General features: G+C 44.4%; 1 protein-coding gene across 3 annotated transcripts in view; it reads left to right on the plus strand.

The window, feature by feature from the left end:
- Positions 1-346: 346 nt before the first annotated feature.
- LOC123723726 (sphingosine 1-phosphate receptor 2) overlaps positions 347-18367 on the plus strand; it is a 32430-nt gene continuing 14409 nt past the window's right edge. The window contains exon 1 of one of the 3 annotated variants that reach the window (XM_014193382.2): positions 347-506. The gene's annotated coding sequence lies outside the window, so the exon portion shown is untranslated. The other 2 variants (XM_014193381.2, XM_014193380.2) reach the window with 2 other exon arrangements.

The following is an 18367-nucleotide window of genomic DNA, read 5'->3' on the forward strand; positions in this document are numbered from 1 at the left end:
AATGACTGACAGAACATGACCATACTCACCTCTACCCTATACCTTCTTGACTGACAACAGACCAATTGCCATGATGTATTGATTAAAGACAAAAACAAGAATAAGTCAACATGAACAACTGACTCAATGCTTATTTACATGTTTTGCTATGAGCCATATCAAAGTTGAAATGCAAATACATTCCCCTTCCCTTATAGTAAAATCTAATTACAAATAATGTACAGGAAACACTGAAATTCTTCAGTATATGAATAGCCTGTATGCCAGAGACAGTATTTGTAGTACTGTAGTGTCAGTCAGTCAGTCAGTCAGTCAGTCAGTCAGTCAGTCAGAAGACTCCTCGGATCTCAGGCTAGTTTAGATTTGGAGGAGCACTGGACTCACGTTCATCCAGGGAGCGCAAGGGCTCCGGAAGTGAGGTGGTGGAACATTATGGACGAAAACATCTGGGCTTCATGTGTACACTGGAGAGAGAAACTCACAATGAAAATGCAATTTGTTATCCTGTAAGTCTAATTAGTGACTATGAATAAAGGTAGAGGGTTTATCTGAACATAATAAGTGAAAACCATTAACCGCCAATGGGACTGGTGTTCCTATTCTGTAGTAGGTCGTTTCGACAGTGGTTTTGAGGGGAGTAATATGTGTGTGACCGGCGCGTAATGTGCGCGCGCCTCCCTGTTGTTCCATAGCCGGTGGAGCTGTTGTTCTCAGAGTTAGAGAACGAACAACCACACGGACACTGGGAATAGAGCAACAAAGGAGAAAGTATGAGCCTAACGAAAAGTCTTAGGCATTGTCTTTAAAGTCTTTTGTATTGGGAATCATTCAGTCTTCGCAGTATATATATTGTTTGAGGCAGAGTAGTTCCAGCTATGGATTTACCTATGACTAGACAAGCAACACTGTCCAGTCGTCATCGGAACTTTTGATTGTCATCCTTACCCTCGACCCAGAAGAAGACAGCGCTCACAAATCAGGTGAACTTTTGAAAATGCATTTGATTTGGAGATAGGTAGCCACTTGCTACACCTTTGTCTACAACAACGACAATTACATCGGCCGACTGGTTTCGCTGCACCCACCGACTTCGCACATGGGGTAAGTGGCTTCATGTGTAGACCTACCAGCCAAATTGTACAATTGTGGCGAGTGTACACTTTTCACGTGCCGTTGTTGGAAAAACAAAGAAACTATCAATCAATGAACAATGTGCGAGTCTGCAACACACGAGGGAGGGCGGTTATGAATGTCGCCCACTTTGGGAAGATATAACCTATTATGTTATATTAACCTACCCAAAGACCTATAGCACGTATTTAGCGGTAACCACTGACATCTAATCACACATGAATGTTTAAGTAACCTTAATGATATTAGAATTGGGCAGCATGAATGATAACCAGGATTGTCATTCCTCAAGGTTGTACATTATATGGTTAATCGAACAACCAGAAAATGATCCGTCAATAAATATATTGTTTTTATTCTCCGAGAATAACAGATGTTTTGGAACGTTGTGTTTAATGAGTAACATGATCTATTAAATATTAACATGCCACGGTGCCCGCTGCTGGCGGATTCACTGCTGCTCTATGTGCATTGTAGTTTGTCGAGGGGGGTGTGCTGTGGTCCCCTGGCTTTAGCTTCGCAGGGGGCTCCTATACGTCTTGTAGCGGTTGCAAGACCCGCTGTGCCCCCCTCGGGTGTTGTCGAGGTTCGATCATCCGTCACTGTAAAGGGCGCATTGTCCTGAAAGGATGTTTTAATAAAACAAAAGGCTCCATTATACCATCTCACCAGAGCGGAGCTGCTTGGTGAGCGTCCGCGGGATCGGGGTCCCAAGTGTCTGGTGGATTAAACCAAATTTCCATTCTAACATGTTTCCAAGTGTTCCAAAAAGAATAAAGGCTAATATATATATATATATATTTTAGCAACACTGTTCAGTTTTATCTTAAAAGATAAAGAAACTGTTCATAATTCTATTGTAAAAGCCCTGACCTACTTGCTGCACACTTTTACACACCGTTACTTTAGGCTAACCATACTTTAGGCTAACCTATCTGTCATACTATACATGTATTATATGCTGAGGTCTTAACTGACTACAAAATCAAATCAAAGTTTATTTGTCACATTCTTTGTAAACAACAGATTTAGTTGTTTCCAACAATGAATAGAGAAACAGTTAAAAATCTATAGAAAAAAATGATAACACAAGGAAAAAATACACAATGAGTAAGGATAACTTGGCTATATACACTGGGTACCAGTATGTAGTCGATGTGCAGGGGTACTTAAAAAATATATATATATTTCACCTTTATTTAACCAGGTAGGCTAGTTGAGAACAAGTTCTCATTTACAACTGCGACCTGGCCAAGATAAAGCAAAGCAGTGCGACACAAACAACAACGCAGAGTTACACATGGAATAAACACACGTACAGTCAATAACACAATAGGGGGGAAAAGAGTTATTATACAGTGTACGAGGTAATTGAGGTAGATATGTTTATATACGTAGGGGTAAAGTGACTAGGCAACAGGATAGATAATAAACAGTAGCAGCAGCATATATGATGAGTGAAAAGAGAGTGCAAAAGGTTCAATGTAGATATTTGGTTAACTATTTAGCAGTCCTATGGCTTGGGTGTAGAAGCTGTTCAGGGTGGTTTTGGTTCTGGACATGGTGCATCGGTACCGCTTGCCGTGCGGTAGCAGAGAGGAACAGTCTATGACTTGGGTGGCTGGACTCTTCCTCTGACACGGCTTGACAGTACAGTTCAGCGTGTTGAATATGTGGATTAAGATGTGTGGAACAGGATATGTCATGATTATCTGGGTTGTATGGATGTAGGTGACTGCTGTGATGTCTGTTATGGTGTGGTTATGACCCATTCTGCACCTTGGCCAAGATGAATGAAATAGTGTTTGTTAGGAGCACAGTTTTGGGTCACGTTGACAATGAAAAGCATAAACGCACCCTGCATGTTTCTGCTCTTTGAAAGAATAGCATTATGCAAAAACACCTTACACAGACGCACCCACACAGAATGAGAGTGTCGGTAATCTATTCATGGAGAGAAACACAGAGATAAGCTGATAAGGAGGAGGAACTAGTGTTTTATTACCCTGATAAAAACACCCATCCATCATTCTCTCTCTCCTCAGCTCACTCTCTTCAGTGTGCTGGTCGTTAAGCCTCTCTAAAATGTTAAAAGCTCCTGATGACATTAGCTCATGCTTAACCAATGGCAACAGAGCGCTAAACTAACTGAATGCTCAGATGGGAGCCACTACAGACAAAAAACACCAAATAAAGACAAGCAAACATTTCTCCATGATAACATCATTTCAGAGGGGTGGTGGGTGGGAGAAGGACATACACTGAGTATACAGAACATTAGGAACACCTGCTCTTTCCATGACAGACTGGCCAGGTGAATCCAGGTGAAAACTATGATCCCTTATTGATGTCACCTGTTAAATCAAATTCAATCAGTGTAGATGAAGGGGAGGAGACAGGTTAAAGAAGGATTTTTTTTATCCTTGAGACAATTGAGACATGGATTGTGTATGTGTGCCATTCAGAGGGTGAATGGGCAAGACAACAGATTGAAGCGCCTTTGAACAGGGTATGGTAGTAGGTGCCAGGCACACTGGTTTCTGTCAAGAACTGAAATGCTGCTGGGTTTTTCACGCTGAACAGTTTCCTGTGTGTATCAAGAATGGTCCCCCACCCAAAGGACATCCCGCTAAGCATTGGAGTCATTGGAAGCATTGGAGTCAACATGGGCCAAAAACATGGAATGCTTTTGACACCTTGTAGAGTCCATGCCTGACGAATTTAGGCTGTACTGAGTGTAAAGGGGGGAGGTGTTCTTAATGTTTGGTGTACTCAGTGTATGTAGGTGGAGAAGAATATCAGGTGTGAGATGGGGATGTTGTGGGGGTGTGCTACGGGGGGGAGGGGGGGCTGGCCGACAGGCTGGAGATAGATATAACCTGATCCAGGCGACTGGCCGTCTGCTTTGGAACCATGTGACCTCACGGCTCATTACACTAGAACAAAACCCGCCACGCCGCCGCCACAACTGACCTCTGCCAACCCTCTTCACATACGTTCACTTCACACACTCTCATCTCTGGCCCAAGTGACAGAGTCCTGGAGTGCTGCTGTTAACAGCTCCAACACACCAACAGTCAACCATCCACACAGTGTAACCAGGCAGACTTACTGTTAAAGACAAAAAAAGGATTTAAAGGGATTCATTGGATCTCATGCTCTGGCTCTGATACATGTTTTGGGGTTTAGCAGTCCATATAGAGTGAATCTAAACTCCATGATGTCAGACTGCTCTCTGGTTAAATCCAGCTGATCATGACATCATCATGTTGGGGTCAGGAGGTCTCTGGGTCCTGTTACCCACCCTGGCCTCTTCCCTGCTCAGTCACTAGTTTATCCCTCATGAACTGAACATCCCCCATGAGCCCCAGGGTCACCAAAGCCTACTGAATGGAGGAAGACTGCGAGGAGAAGTAGCGCGTGAGAAATGCAAGACAAATCAATGGGCAAATAAATAAACCAATGTAGAAAGTAAACGGATGGATAAATAAATTCATGATAATTCAGCGGTGGGAACTGGATGTGTGGGATTATTTCTTGGCCAGGTCGGAAGCCGGGTCACATGGGGGGTTGAAGTCGGAGGGAGATGTGGGTGGGGTCGTCCCTAAAGGATGCTCATGTTTCAGCTCCAATCCTGGGAGAGCGAGGCCGCTAATACGAGCAGTGAGAAGTCTTTTTCATTAGGGACGCTGAAGGCTCTTGTTGTCTACTACACACAACCACTTTACTTTAGTCAGCCATTTGGAAAGGAGTACAAACATCAGAAAGATCAGAGAAGGGAACAACGGGTGCATGCCAAATAGCCAACAACGTTCTGGCTTGTACAGGCTGGGTTAAAAGGAAACCGTCACATGTCAATCCTCTACTTACAGATAAGAGCTGCAGCACTGACTAAAAATGTATCATACAGTCAATGTGTGTAATGCCTTTACAGGGGTGGATCCCCAAATAAATGTATAAAGTGATCAAAACAAATGTAGTTAGTGCAATACATTTTCTAGATAAAAGGATAAGTAGCATATCATTTTTAAATGTGTGCATGCTCTTCTCCTTCGGGAAAACATTTGCTCACTCAAAGGGGGTGTGGTGGGTATTAAAACACTCCTGCACTACCTGCCGTGAGGATCAGTGGAGGCTGCTGAGGGGAGGACGGCTCATAATAATGTCTGCTACCGGAGTGAATGGAATGGCATCAAACACATGGAAACCATGTATTTGAGACCATTCCCCTCCAGCCATTACCACAATTCCGTCTATCCCAATTAAGGTGCCACCAACCTCCTGTGGTGTGGATACTCTTGTGCATCCTCTGTCGAAGTTGGTAATCGAGGAGGGGAGCAGCCTCCTTCGTTCGCCTACTAACGAATTAACACTCGACCACTTATCGGTTTTACTGGGTCACAGAGGAGAGAGGAAGGAGAAGTCAATGAGAGGACGGTCTTTTGCCCAAATGAGAATCTCCCTAAAACACTTTTCCTGGGTGTGGCAGCTGTAGAAAAATAAGTGCCTTCTGTTCGCAGGTTACAGAAGTACATGCTGCAACAAACAGCTGACAACATGTAGCTTTCTGATACACAGCCAAGAACTGGGAGTGTCTCCGATCAGGAAATATATGGCCTGCTCTGCTTTTTTCCCATTCCCAACATTTTACACACACACACACACACACACACACACACACACACACACACACACACACACACATGAAACTATTTCAAAACGTAATCTGTCTAACACACCCGGACTCACTGTCAGATGTGATCTCAGGAATACTTTATAAATATTTAGTTGAGCAGACATTTGGAGGAGGGAAAAGGTTTGGGATATTTCAGTCCAGGATGATGTTTAAATTCCTTACCCAAATCCAACAGCTTTAAAAGGTCCTGTTACATCTGTCGTCTTCTCTAGTCACTTAACCATAAACGTATCCATGGCTACGCACCCTAATACCCTCACCAACATACCAGCATGCCTGACATATCATTAAAGGGATTTGGTTCAAATCATCCTGCACAGTTGTGATAAAGGCATGTCTGTATCATACAGTATTGTTAACTTCACTGTGGACCACCCATATACTTAGAGAAACTTTCTGCCAGTCCACGTAATTAGGCTAAGAAAGGTTATTGGATTGCAATATTGGATCTTTCATCCATGGCACATGAAACAATAACAAACCACCTCAACATTTTCATTTTGGTTTTGTGGCTTTCGAAGAAAGAAACTGTACAGTGTACGAACACTATTCTACTGTGATTTACGGTAGGGAGGGAGTGGAATGAGCTCAGAGCTCCTGCTACAGCTGTATGGTTAATCAATGTGGTCAGATTGTGGTTTCCTGGTGTCTGGTCAATCCCAGTCAGTGGTCATGTTTCAGTGATGTTGGAGCAGGTACACATGGAGATGTGTGGTTTGGAACCCCCCTCGACACCCACCCTCCTCATCCCTCTATTCTGGCAGCCATTGTTACTCTGAGCTGGCTTTGTTTGTGCAGCTGGAAGAAAAGCTGTGCTTCTTCAACCCCCCACAGGGAGAAGGAGGGAGACAAGGAGTTGGAGTCAGGCCTTTCAGGATTGTTCAAGTGGGAGAAGCTCAGATTAAAGTTCTTAGAGCAGTGTTGGACCCGCTTACTGAGATTTAGAACTCTGAAAGGTCTGTTCCATTAACAACATATTGGAGATACATCTCTAATGTGTGATTATGAATAAAGATGGATGTGGCAGACTGACAGACTCTGTATTGGCTGGCTTACTTCCTCTCATTAACTGACTGACATACTGAAATTGGATTTTAAGGGAACTGCACAAAGAAAAACATACACCACAAGTAACTGAACTGGAGTGAGGTCATGCAACAGTTCAGAATGCTTTATAGGAGTTGGCAGATCAATTTGAAATGGACGATGTTTGTCTCAACCAAACGTGACAACAGGTCAAATGTTGTAACCCTTGTGAGATCATCTCTCTGCTCCCGGTCAAAGTCAAGTAGCCGTTCTCTCACTGCCCTCGAAACCATACCCCCACAGCATGACAGAGTACTTTCAGACCTGCTCACAATATTATACCATACATACACACATATACTGTTCCCTCAATGTACTTCTAGAGAGGTTGCAAGGCAGTGAAATAGTCGTCGCATGGCCCAAACTCCCAAATCTTTTCAGCTGTTATTTTGACTACTGTATTCATTCCACCTCAGGCCAATCAAAATAATAAACTGCCGCTTAACGAACTGTACAAGGCTATAAACAAGCAGGAAACCCTACACCCAGCGGCCGCCTTTCTGGTTTCCGGCAATTTTAATTCAGCATCGCTAAGACACACGATGCCCCACTTCCATCAACACGTCTCCAATGCCACAAGGGGAGGAAGTCCTAGACCACTGCTATTCTACCCATAAGCAAGCATACAATGTCCTCCCAATGTCCCCCCCGCCATTCGGGAAATCAGATCATGACTCCGTACTCTTGCTTCCTGTTTACAAGCAGAAGCTGAAACAGGAAGTTGTCACGTCCTGACCATAGAAAGATGTTATTTTCTATGGTAGAGTAGGTCAGGGCGTGACAGGTTTTTTCTCTCTCTATGTTTTCTATTTCTATGTTTAGGTTCTAGTTTTGTATTTCTATGTTGGGGTTTTGTTTGGGGTGATCTCCAATTAGAGACAGTTGGTCCTCGTTGTCTCTAATTGGAGATCATACTTAAGTAGGGGTTTTTCCACCTGGGTTTTGTGGGTGATTAATTTTGAGTTGTGTATGTGTTCATCTTTGCATCACGTTTTTTATTTTTTATTTTTTAATTCAGTGTATTTATATATTGCATAGTTTCACAGTATAAATAAAATGTGGAACGACACATGCTGCACTTTGGTCCTCTTCTCCTTTCGACAGCCGTGACAGAAGTACCCGAGATTTGCAATGGTCACCAGAATCCGAAATGGTCACCAGAATCAGAGGGTATGCTTCAGGACTGCTTTGCTAGCACTGATTGGAATATGTTCTGAGACTCCACCGATTAACATCGACGAGCTTACCACCTCCGTCAATGGCTTCATTAGAAAATGCATCGGCAACGTTGTCCCCACGGTCAGGGTTCGCTGCTTCCTCAATCAAAAGCCCTGGATTAACACTGAGGTTGGCGCTAAACTAAAGAGCAGGGCTACCGCACATAGCTCCATCGCAGACAACCTTGATGCTACGGCCGAAGACAGGCAACCCTGATGCTACGGCGGAAGACAGGCAACCCTGATGCTACGGCGGAAGACAGGCAACCCTGATGCTACGGCGGAAGACAGGCAACCCTGATGCTACGGCCGAAGACAGGCAACCCTGATGCTACGGCCGAAGACAGGCAACCCTGATGCTACGGCGGAAGACAGGCAACCCTGATGCTACGGCCGAAGACAGGCAACCCTGATGCTACGGCCGAAGACAGGCAACCCTGATGCTACGGCCGAAGACAGGCAACCCTGATGCTACGGCGGAAGACAGGCAACCCTGATGCTACGGCCGAAGACAGGCAACCCTGATGCTACGGCGGAAGACGGGCAACCCTGATGCTACGGCGGAAGACGGGCAACCCTGATGCTACGGCGGAAGACAGGCAACCCTGATGCTACGGCCGAAGACAGGCAACCCTGATGCTACGGCGGAAGACAGGCAACCCTGATGCTACGGCCGAAGACAGGCAACCCTGATGCTACGGCCGAAGACAGGCAACCCTGATGCTACGGCCGAAGACAGGCAACCCTGATGCTACGGCGGAAGACAGGCAACCCTGATGCTACGGCGGAAGACAGGCAACCCTGATGCTACGGTCGAAGACAGGCAACCCTGATGCTACGGCCGAAGACAGGCAACCCTGATGCTACGGCGGAAGACAGGCAACCCTGATGCTACGGCGGAAGACAGGCAACCCTGATGCTACGGCGGAAGACAGGCAACCCTGATGCTACGGCGGAAGACAGGCAACCCTGATGCTACGGCGGAAGACAGGAATAAGTACAAGAAGGCCCGCTTTGACCTCCGCAGAATCATCAAATGAGCAAAAGGACAATATAGGAATAAGGTGGAATCATATTACACAGGCTCCGACACCCGCTGCATGAGCAGGAGCTACAGCTAATACGGATTACAAAGGAAGACCCAACCGTGATCTGCTCAATGATGCCTCTCTACCAGATAAACTCAATGCATGTTATGCACGCTTTGACAACAACAACATTGAGCCGGGTGTGAGGGCTGTCACCGACCCAGAGGACTGGGTGATCTCACTCTCTGAGGCCGACGTGAGAAGGGCTTTTAATCAGGTCAACACCTGAAAGTCAGCGGGCCCCAACGGTATTCCAGGGTTCATTCTCAGAGCATGCGCAGAAGAGCTGGCAGGCATATTCACAGTATTTTTCAACCTCTCCTTGTCCCAGTCTGTAATTCCCCACATGTTTTAAGATGACCACAATCATCCCTGTTCCTAAGAACTCTAATTCTTCATGCCACAATGACTACCGCCCTGTAGCAATCACTTCTGTAATCATTTGAGAGGCTGGTTATGGCACACACTAACTCCACCATCCCAGCCACCCTAGACCCACTCCAATTGGCATACTGCCCCAACAGATCCATAGATGACACAATCTCAATTGCTCTCCACACTGCCCTCACCCACCTAGATAAGAGGAATACCTATGTGAGAATGCGGTTAATTGACTACAGCTCAGCGTTCAACACTATTATCCTCTACAAACTCGTCACCAAGCTTAGGACTCTGGGTCTGAACACCTCCCTCTGCAACTGGATCCTGGACTTTCTGATGGGCCAACCCCAGGTGGTGAGGGTAGGCAACATAACCTCCATCACGCTGACCCTTCACGCAGGGGCCCCACAGGGGTGTGTGCTTAGTCCCCTCCTGTATTCCCAGTTTAGCCACAACTGTGTGGTCACGCACGACTCCAACACCATTATTAGTTAGCTGATGAAACGATGGTGGTAGGTCTGATGACCGGCGACGATGAGTCAGCCTACAGGGAGACGGTCAGTGACTTGACATTGTGGTGCTTGAGCAACAACCTCTCCCTCAATGTCAGCAAGACCAAGGAGCTCATCGTGGACTACAGGAAATGGGGGGGGGGTTGACCACGCCCCCATCCACATCGATGGGACGTCAGTGGAGCAGGTAAACAGTTCCTCGTTGTCCAAATCACTAAAGACTTAAAATGGTCCAAACGCACAGTTGTGAAAAAGGCGCAACATCGCCTCTTCCCCCTCAGGAGGTTGAAAAAGTTTGGCACGGGCCCTCATCCTAAAAACGTTCTACAGATGTAGAGAGAGAGAGCATATTGAATGGCTGCATCACTGCTTGGTATGGCAATAGCACCATCCTCGATCGCATGGCGCTACAGAGGGTTGTGCGGACAGCCCAGTACATCACTGGGTCCGAGCTCCCTGCCATCCGGGACCTCTATATTAGGCAGTGTGAAAAGAAGGCCCGGAAAATCATCAAAGACCCCAACCACCGACGCCATAGACAATTCTCTCAGCTGCCGCACGGCAAGAGGTACCAGTGTATCAAGTCTGATACCAACAGGCTCTTGAACAACTTCCATGCCCAAGCAATACGACTGACAAATAGCTACACGGACTTTAACTTGTATCTTTATTTAACTTTGATTTCAGTATTTGCACTGTCTATGCACACTCACAGGGCCCTACACCCTCACACCCACTGTCACTCCAACACACACACAAACACTCGCTCCATCATTCGCTCACTCACACATAATATGCACATACATTTATACTAACTCTGCACACCCACTCACATACAAGCTGCTGCTACTCTGTTTATCTTATATCCTGTTGTCCAGTCACTTTATCCCTATACATATCTACCTCCATCACTCCAGTATCCCTGCACATGTAAATATGGTATTGGAACTGACTTTTTAAATATTTGCTGTATATAGTATGCTTACTTACTTATGTTATTGTGTATTTCATATATATTATTCTTCTAGTAATAAATTGTTGTGGATTATTGCATTGTTGGGCTTTGAGTTAGCAAGAAAGGCATTTCACTGTACTTGTGCATGTGACTTGAAACTCAACCTCTTGGGTTGTTTCCGTACAGCTCACTCTGCCTCTGTATGTGGTCTGCTTTTACCATGTACTGTAACTGTATGTTACATGAGTACTTCAGTTTGTGTCCAGTCTCAGGGGGGATTGGCGCTCTTATATGTCAGTGCTCGGGAGGTCTCTGGATGTTGAAATATCCTTGTTGTTTTTCAGGAGACACATTGGCTAGCTCTTGTTAGTATTTTTAAGAAAATGTAATCCTGTTTAAAACTTTGTTGAATGTTTGTAGAGCGTGTTCTCTCACTAGGCAACCATGTATTTTTCTGACGTCAAAGCTCTGAATACAGGTCCGTATTAATAAAATACGGAAGGCTTCAATGCAGCATCTAAATAGAATCTAAAAGCAATCAGAACTGCGTTGTCCCCCTCTGTTCACCCCTATAGATGATATCATGTTTTTTTATACACTTCTCGTCTCTTTCATTGGCACCATCCCCCTCTCCTCTATTGTGGCCTCCCAGCTCTCTGTCCTGTGACAGTCTGCTGTTATTGATGCATAGAAAGACCACAGGAACATTAGAGGAACAAGCATGCAGTTTGTAGTGTCACAGTCACTGCCTGCACTCTCACCACCAATTTGTGTACACACACACAAACACAACTAATATTGCACACACATACAGAGATGTGTCAAAGCATTTGGAATCCGCTTCTATAGTGCTTACATTCATTAATATGATGCATACACACACATGCAAGATCACATGCATGCTGATTCTGTGCGCTATCCCAAACCCTCATTACACACAGTATCCTAGCCAGGCAATAGAACAGAACCGGAGTAGGGTTGGAGTCCAAGTCCTAGCATCAGGTCAGAATAGGAGCCGGGACAAAGAAAAGGTGAATGTGCAGTCAAAGCCTATTCATTTAGGAGTACCTGACTGTGTTAAACAACAACACAGAGATGTGTGAGAATAGCAGTACTGCTGAAACCTGAAACTAGCACAGCTCATCCTCCCTTGAGCTCAGCTGTTAGTTCCATATGTGACCCATAATGGAACACATTGTTCCAAACTAAAGGGTTCTGATCCAGACCAACCGGTTATGTTCAGGTCCAACAGCAGAACAGAGCTCCTTGTCGTCGTCCCCCCTCCCAGACCTCCCGGCTGAGTGTAAATATTCAGAGCCTTGCCTCTGTGGTTTACCAGTAGTGTGTACGTGTCTTAGTGTCGTGAGAACATCAGCCTACTGTTATCTTTTACCACCACACTTCCTTTGTGACACTAACCACATTTCCGTCCACAGTTTTTATGCAAGTAAAGTCATAACTTTTATAAAAAATAAATCATGACAGCTTTGATGGAATCTAGGTTTCGGTACATTTTTTAAATGCAGACAGATAATTTTGTGACTGTAAAATGTATTATGCGAGAAATGGAGGTGGAAACACCTTTTATGCGCAAATATGGATATAATAGCCATCATATCAAAGTAATCTTGGAGTCATGCAATGATATGGCGTGAGCTCCTCCCACAACGACTCAGGAAACCATGCAGTTTATTAGGCTACAGATGAAATAAGTTTTGATGAACTTCACAGGGGGGTGAAAGTGCACGGTGATGAGCTTGATACTCCTTTCCAATAAATGTTGAGGGTCTTATTCTGGTGACATGATGATCGATGCTTGACCGCCATTTGACAAATACAAATATTCTCGCTCTTATCCATAATAATCTCATCATGTAGACTAGCCTAACCTCACTGTGTCTGTGAGCGGTTGGCTAGAGTGCACGTGCCAAGACTAGAGAAGGAACATTTGCTATTTAACAAAACATTTTGTGACAACACTATCGGGAGAGAAAAATGTAATGGAAACCCATTCAACTTTTTAGAATTTTATTTGGTACGAGCAAAAAAACAATGTCATCGCACTGATTTTTATCCACAACAAGTCTGTTTGGTTGAAACACACTACTGGTGGGGAAATTCACATATTTACTTTGTACTGATGTTAGTCTATTCACATAACAATCTGTCGCCAATTGGATGGAAACCTAGTTACTGTGATCTCTTGAGCGACGTATAACTGCTCAGGTTGTTGTGAACGTTGAGTGTTGATAAGATGTGGTGTTAAGACAGCTCAGGGTGTCATGAACAGCCTCAAACCAGAGAGTGGTTCCTTTATATAGAATATGGCGTAATGAGGCCTTAATACGGAGCTATAAGAACATGTCTGCTCCAGATGTGTTCTAAATCAGCTCTTTGTGCCCTTGTGCTTTGATCTTTGTGGTAAGTGGTAAGTATACTAGAGGAGGAGGGGGAACATGTAGAGGGAAATGTGGTCCCTTTAAATCAGGACGCCGGATGAAAGAGAAATATGCAGAATAGTGTGACGTAAGAATATGAATAATTTGGCACTGTGCCCCATGGGACGGGTTGACAGGAATGGTCTGAGGGTAAATGTATTACAGTAATTGCCTCAAAGGCGCCACCCCCTCTGATGCATTGCCCCTCCCATTGGGTAGATGGGGGGGCTGTCGATCATGTGGGTGGCTCTGCTGCACGATGCCCCTCTTCACTTGTCCCTTGAGAGGGAGGGAGAGGGAGACAGAGCACATATCCATCCATTGAAAGTAAACATTGCTTCTTGACCGAACTGTGCAGACAGAAACTAGACCCCCAAAAGAGGCTGTGCTCAAACTGTCATCTGCTGATGAGGGGAAGGTTAATCCCTAATTACAAGATTACCCATCATTCAGTGTTTATTTTTTTTTACACTTCCTCAATAATCTGCCAGCTTCAGCAAGATTTTAACAAATCCCCACACCATATGACAAGGGGGAGAGGAAGATATTCTGTCTTTGAAGCTAAAAACAGTGTGCCTTTCCAGGGAGTTCTGTAACAAAAAAACAGAAGTTGATGTCTAGTCACAGTATGTAACAAAATATATTTCTGTTATTTTTTCTGCATCAGTATTTTATTTTTTTAACCTTTATTTTACTAGGCAAGTCAGTTAAGAACAAATTCTTATTTTCAATGACGGCCTAGGAACAGTGGGTTAACTGCCTTGTTTAGGGGCAGAATGACAGATTTGTACCTTGTCAGCTCGGGGATTCAATCTTGCAACCTTTCGGTTACTAGACCAACGCTAAAACCACTAGGCTACGCTAGTGCCTATCTGTGTCACGTCCTGACCAGTATAGAGGATATTTTGTTATTGTAGTTTGGTCAGGACGTGGCAGAGGGTAGTTTATTTATGTATTACGGGGTTTTTTTGGTCACTGGTCTATGTTTATATTTCTATGTGTATGTTCTAGGGTAGTTTTTCTATGTGTAGGTTGGGTGCTGAACTCTCAATTGGAGGCAGGTGTTTCTAGTTGCCTCTGATTGGGAGTCCTATAAATAGGTGTGTGTTTTGTTTGTCACTTGTGGGTAGTTGTTTGAGAGCACTGCTTTTGTTGAGCCTGCTTCTCTGTTCCTGTCGTTAGTTTGTTTATTGTTTTTCCGTGGTGTTCGCATTTTTTATAATAAATATGTTGAGCACGCAACCCGCTGCGTTTTGGTCCCATTCTCTCTTCCACGACAGCTGTGACAATCTGACTCTACTACTATAGATATGCAGTGTTAACGCATGTAAATATTCAATGAACATTACTGGACTACTATTTCACTATAACTAATCTAAACAATACGTCCCAGTGAAGAGCCAGAGGAATGTGAATGTGTATGTCTCGGACATGGTTTGGTAAGTTTACACATAACAAGCAACAAAGACATTTTTCCACAATCTTTTTTTTCATCTTTCTCCAAATGTGCACTAAGTTCCCCTGTGGAATTCCTCTTAAAGCTTAAAACTGAGATGTTGCAGGCTTCCATCTCATATCACTGGTCCGTCCGGCCTCTCTACAGTACAAGTCACAGAGCGACACAGAAACAGCCTCTCTGCCTCTCACCCTCCCCCAAAACCACCGCCTCTTTCTCTCCTCTCTCCTCTCTGTTTTTTTTCTTCATTTAGCTGCCTGGCGGTCATATGAACAGTGCAAGTCTCTCAACGATGGAGCCTCTTCTCTCTTGAGCCTGAGTTTCACTCCCCCACAATCAGTCAGCCCACGCTGTAGCCAGCTCCACAAAGTGGTATGCATATAGATACGATTATGCTGGTGTGTCTGTGTGAGTGATAGTATTGTTCTTTTGGCATTTTTTAGGTGTCTGTGTGTATCTGTGTCTGGTCCACTAGCACACATGTTAATGTGTGGCGATTCAGTCTTGCTATTTGTGTTTTTTTTCTCTTGGTGTGGGTTTCAGCCCTGGCTGCATGGCTGTGTGGTTGTGGGTGTTATCAGCCTGCCTGTCAACACTGAGCCATCTAGAGGAGATAACACCAGACAGGAAGAAGGCCAGGGGAGGATTCTCTCTCTCTCTCTCTCTCTCTCTCTCTCTCTCTCCCTCTCCTCTTCTCTTCTCTTCTCTTCGACCCTGGGTTAATGTAGCAGTTAGTGTTATTTCATTTACACCTCACAATTGGGTTGTTAATGTTGTATGTATTTTCCCTATGGGGAAAACCCCCTTCTGTTTGTGACTGCAGATGGAACTCAAAGCCCTATCTATGCAGTGACAGCAGTTAGGGTTTAGGATGAGTCCTGCTCGTGTCTTCTGCTCTGTGACCACTCACCTAGCTGAGTTTTTAAAGTCACACTTTATTTGGTCCATCTGTACATGCTCTACAGAGGATCATACTATCAACAAACTATCTGTTGATAAGCAACTGCTTGCTAGGGTTAGGTTTAGAATAAGGGTTAGCTAGGATATGTGTTAAGGTTAGGGTTAAAGCTAGGGTTAGTAGATAGTTGAAATGTTGCTGATAGTCTGTAGAGCATCTACAGATCCAAATAGTGTTTCTGCCCCTGGTCCTTTTGTGAACTTGAATGCTCTGCTTCTGCCTTGCCCTGGGAACTGACTGAGGGCAATCAATGCTGCAGTGATGGCTGTGAAATCACTTCATGTCATGGATGGAGCCCTGGGGCTCAGGGATGTGGAGAGAGAACAGAGACACACTGCTGCCACCTGCTATCACCAGTGAATTCAGTCCCACTGCAGCCTGACTGTGAAGCTACGCTCAGCGTGTGGCTAACTGGCTGGCTGGGGCTGTTTAGTCAGTGTGCTGTGGAGGGCTTGTCCTTCCCTGCCCGTTTCCACTATGTAATGACTTGTAGCTATAGAAGAGAGTGTAGCTGGTGTCTGTGTGTAATGCTGGATGAGCTGTGACTGAGGTACAGTAGAGACTGGGGGGGTTGTCATTCATTTGATTTGGAAAAAGCTGTCTGGGAAAGGGTGATATACAAGTGTTACTGATCGTCTGTAGAGCATCTACAGATTTGTATGCAAATAGTTCGTATGCATATGAATGCCCATTATTTTGGAATGAGATGTTTGACAAGCAGGTGTCCACATAATTCTGATCATGTAGTGTACATGATCTAAGTGTGTTAGTTGGTATTCAGCAGTCATAAAATGTGCCTTATTTACATTGAAGAACAACTAAAATATGACTGTCAGCTCTATAGAGATGAGATAATGACTTACAGTGAAATAATGTAGTCATCAAATAGGCCTAAAACAAATTGTAATATACACAACAACTGAAATATTGTAATAAAGTAATGTGAATAAAATGATGGTTAGTAAGTGATAAGCAGTAATGGGCAGTCACTACCATCATTGGACTTTTGTTAGTTTTATTCTCTGTTACAGCATTCAACCCACATAATGCTTAGTGCATTTAATGTTGTTTTTTAAACTGTGATTTATTTTATTTTCTAACTGAAACTAAACCGACCTCAGCGTAGCTCTGTCTTATCCAGTCAAATGTTTGTCTGTCTGACAGGAAGAGGTTTTGAGTGAGTTGTGTTTAGTTTCTGCGGCTGTAGACTTTGTTTTATAGATCCATACCATAGTGTGTTTGTGTGTGCATCTATTATAGCTCTATAATGAGTCAACAGTAACTACGTCATGGCAATACTTGCTGTAGATACTATGTAGGATGTACGGTAGCTTCCAACTGTTGTTAGGTTACAGCTAAAATTGATTTGAGGAAAAACATTTTTTATTTTATCTACATACAATATCCCGTAATGACAAAGCAAAAACAGGTTTTTAGACATTTTTGCTAATTTATTAAAAATAAAAAACAGAAAAGTCACATTTATATAAGTATTCAGACCCTTTACTCAGTACTGTTGAAGCACCTTTGGGAGTGATTACAGCCTCGATTTGTTTTGGGTATGATGCTACAAGCTTGGCACACCAGTATTTGGGGAGTTTCTCCCATTCTTCTCTGCAGATCCTCTCAAGCTCTGTCAGGTTGGATGGGGAGCGTCGCTGCACAGCTATTTTCTGGTCTCTCCAGAGATGTTCGATCAGGTTCATGTCCGGGCTCTGGCTGGTTCACTCAAGGACATTCAGAGACTTGTCCCGAAGCCACTCCTGCGTTGTCTTGGCTGTGTGCTTAGAGTCGTTTTCCTGTTGGAAGGTGAATCTTCGCCCTAGTCTGAGGTCCTGAGTGCTCTGGAGCAGGTTATCATCAAGGATCTCTCTGTACTTTGCTCCATTCATCTTTTCCTTGATCCTGACTAGTCTCCCAGTCCCTGCCGCTGAAAAACATCCCCACAGCATGATTCTGCCACCACCATGCTTCACTGTAGGGATAGTGCCAGGTTTCCACCAGACATGACGCTTGGCATTCAGGCCAAATAGTTTAATCTTGGTTTCATCAGACCAGAGAATCTTGTTTCTCATGGTCTGAGAGTCTTTAGGTGCCTTTTGTCAAACTCCAAGCGGGCTGTCATGTGAGGAGAAGCTTCCATCTGGTTACTCTACCATAAAGGCCTGATTGGTGGAGTGCTGCAGAGATGGTTGTCCTTCTGGAAGGTTCTCCCATATCCACAGAGGAACTCTGTCACTCTGAAAGAGCTCCAATCAGGTTCTTCGTGCTTCTACACCTGCATTGCTTGCTGTTTGGGGTTTTAGGCTGGGTTTCTGTACAGCACTTTGAGATATCAGCTGATGTAAGAAGGGCTTTATAAATACATTTGATTTGATTCTTGGTCATCTCCCTGACCAAGGCCTTTCTCCCCCCGATTGCTCAGGAAGGTTCCAAACTTCTTCCATTT

Source organism: Salmo salar, chromosome ssa03, assembly GCF_905237065.1.
Source record: "Salmo salar chromosome ssa03, Ssal_v3.1, whole genome shotgun sequence".
NCBI lineage: Eukaryota > Metazoa > Chordata > Actinopteri > Salmoniformes > Salmonidae > Salmo > Salmo salar.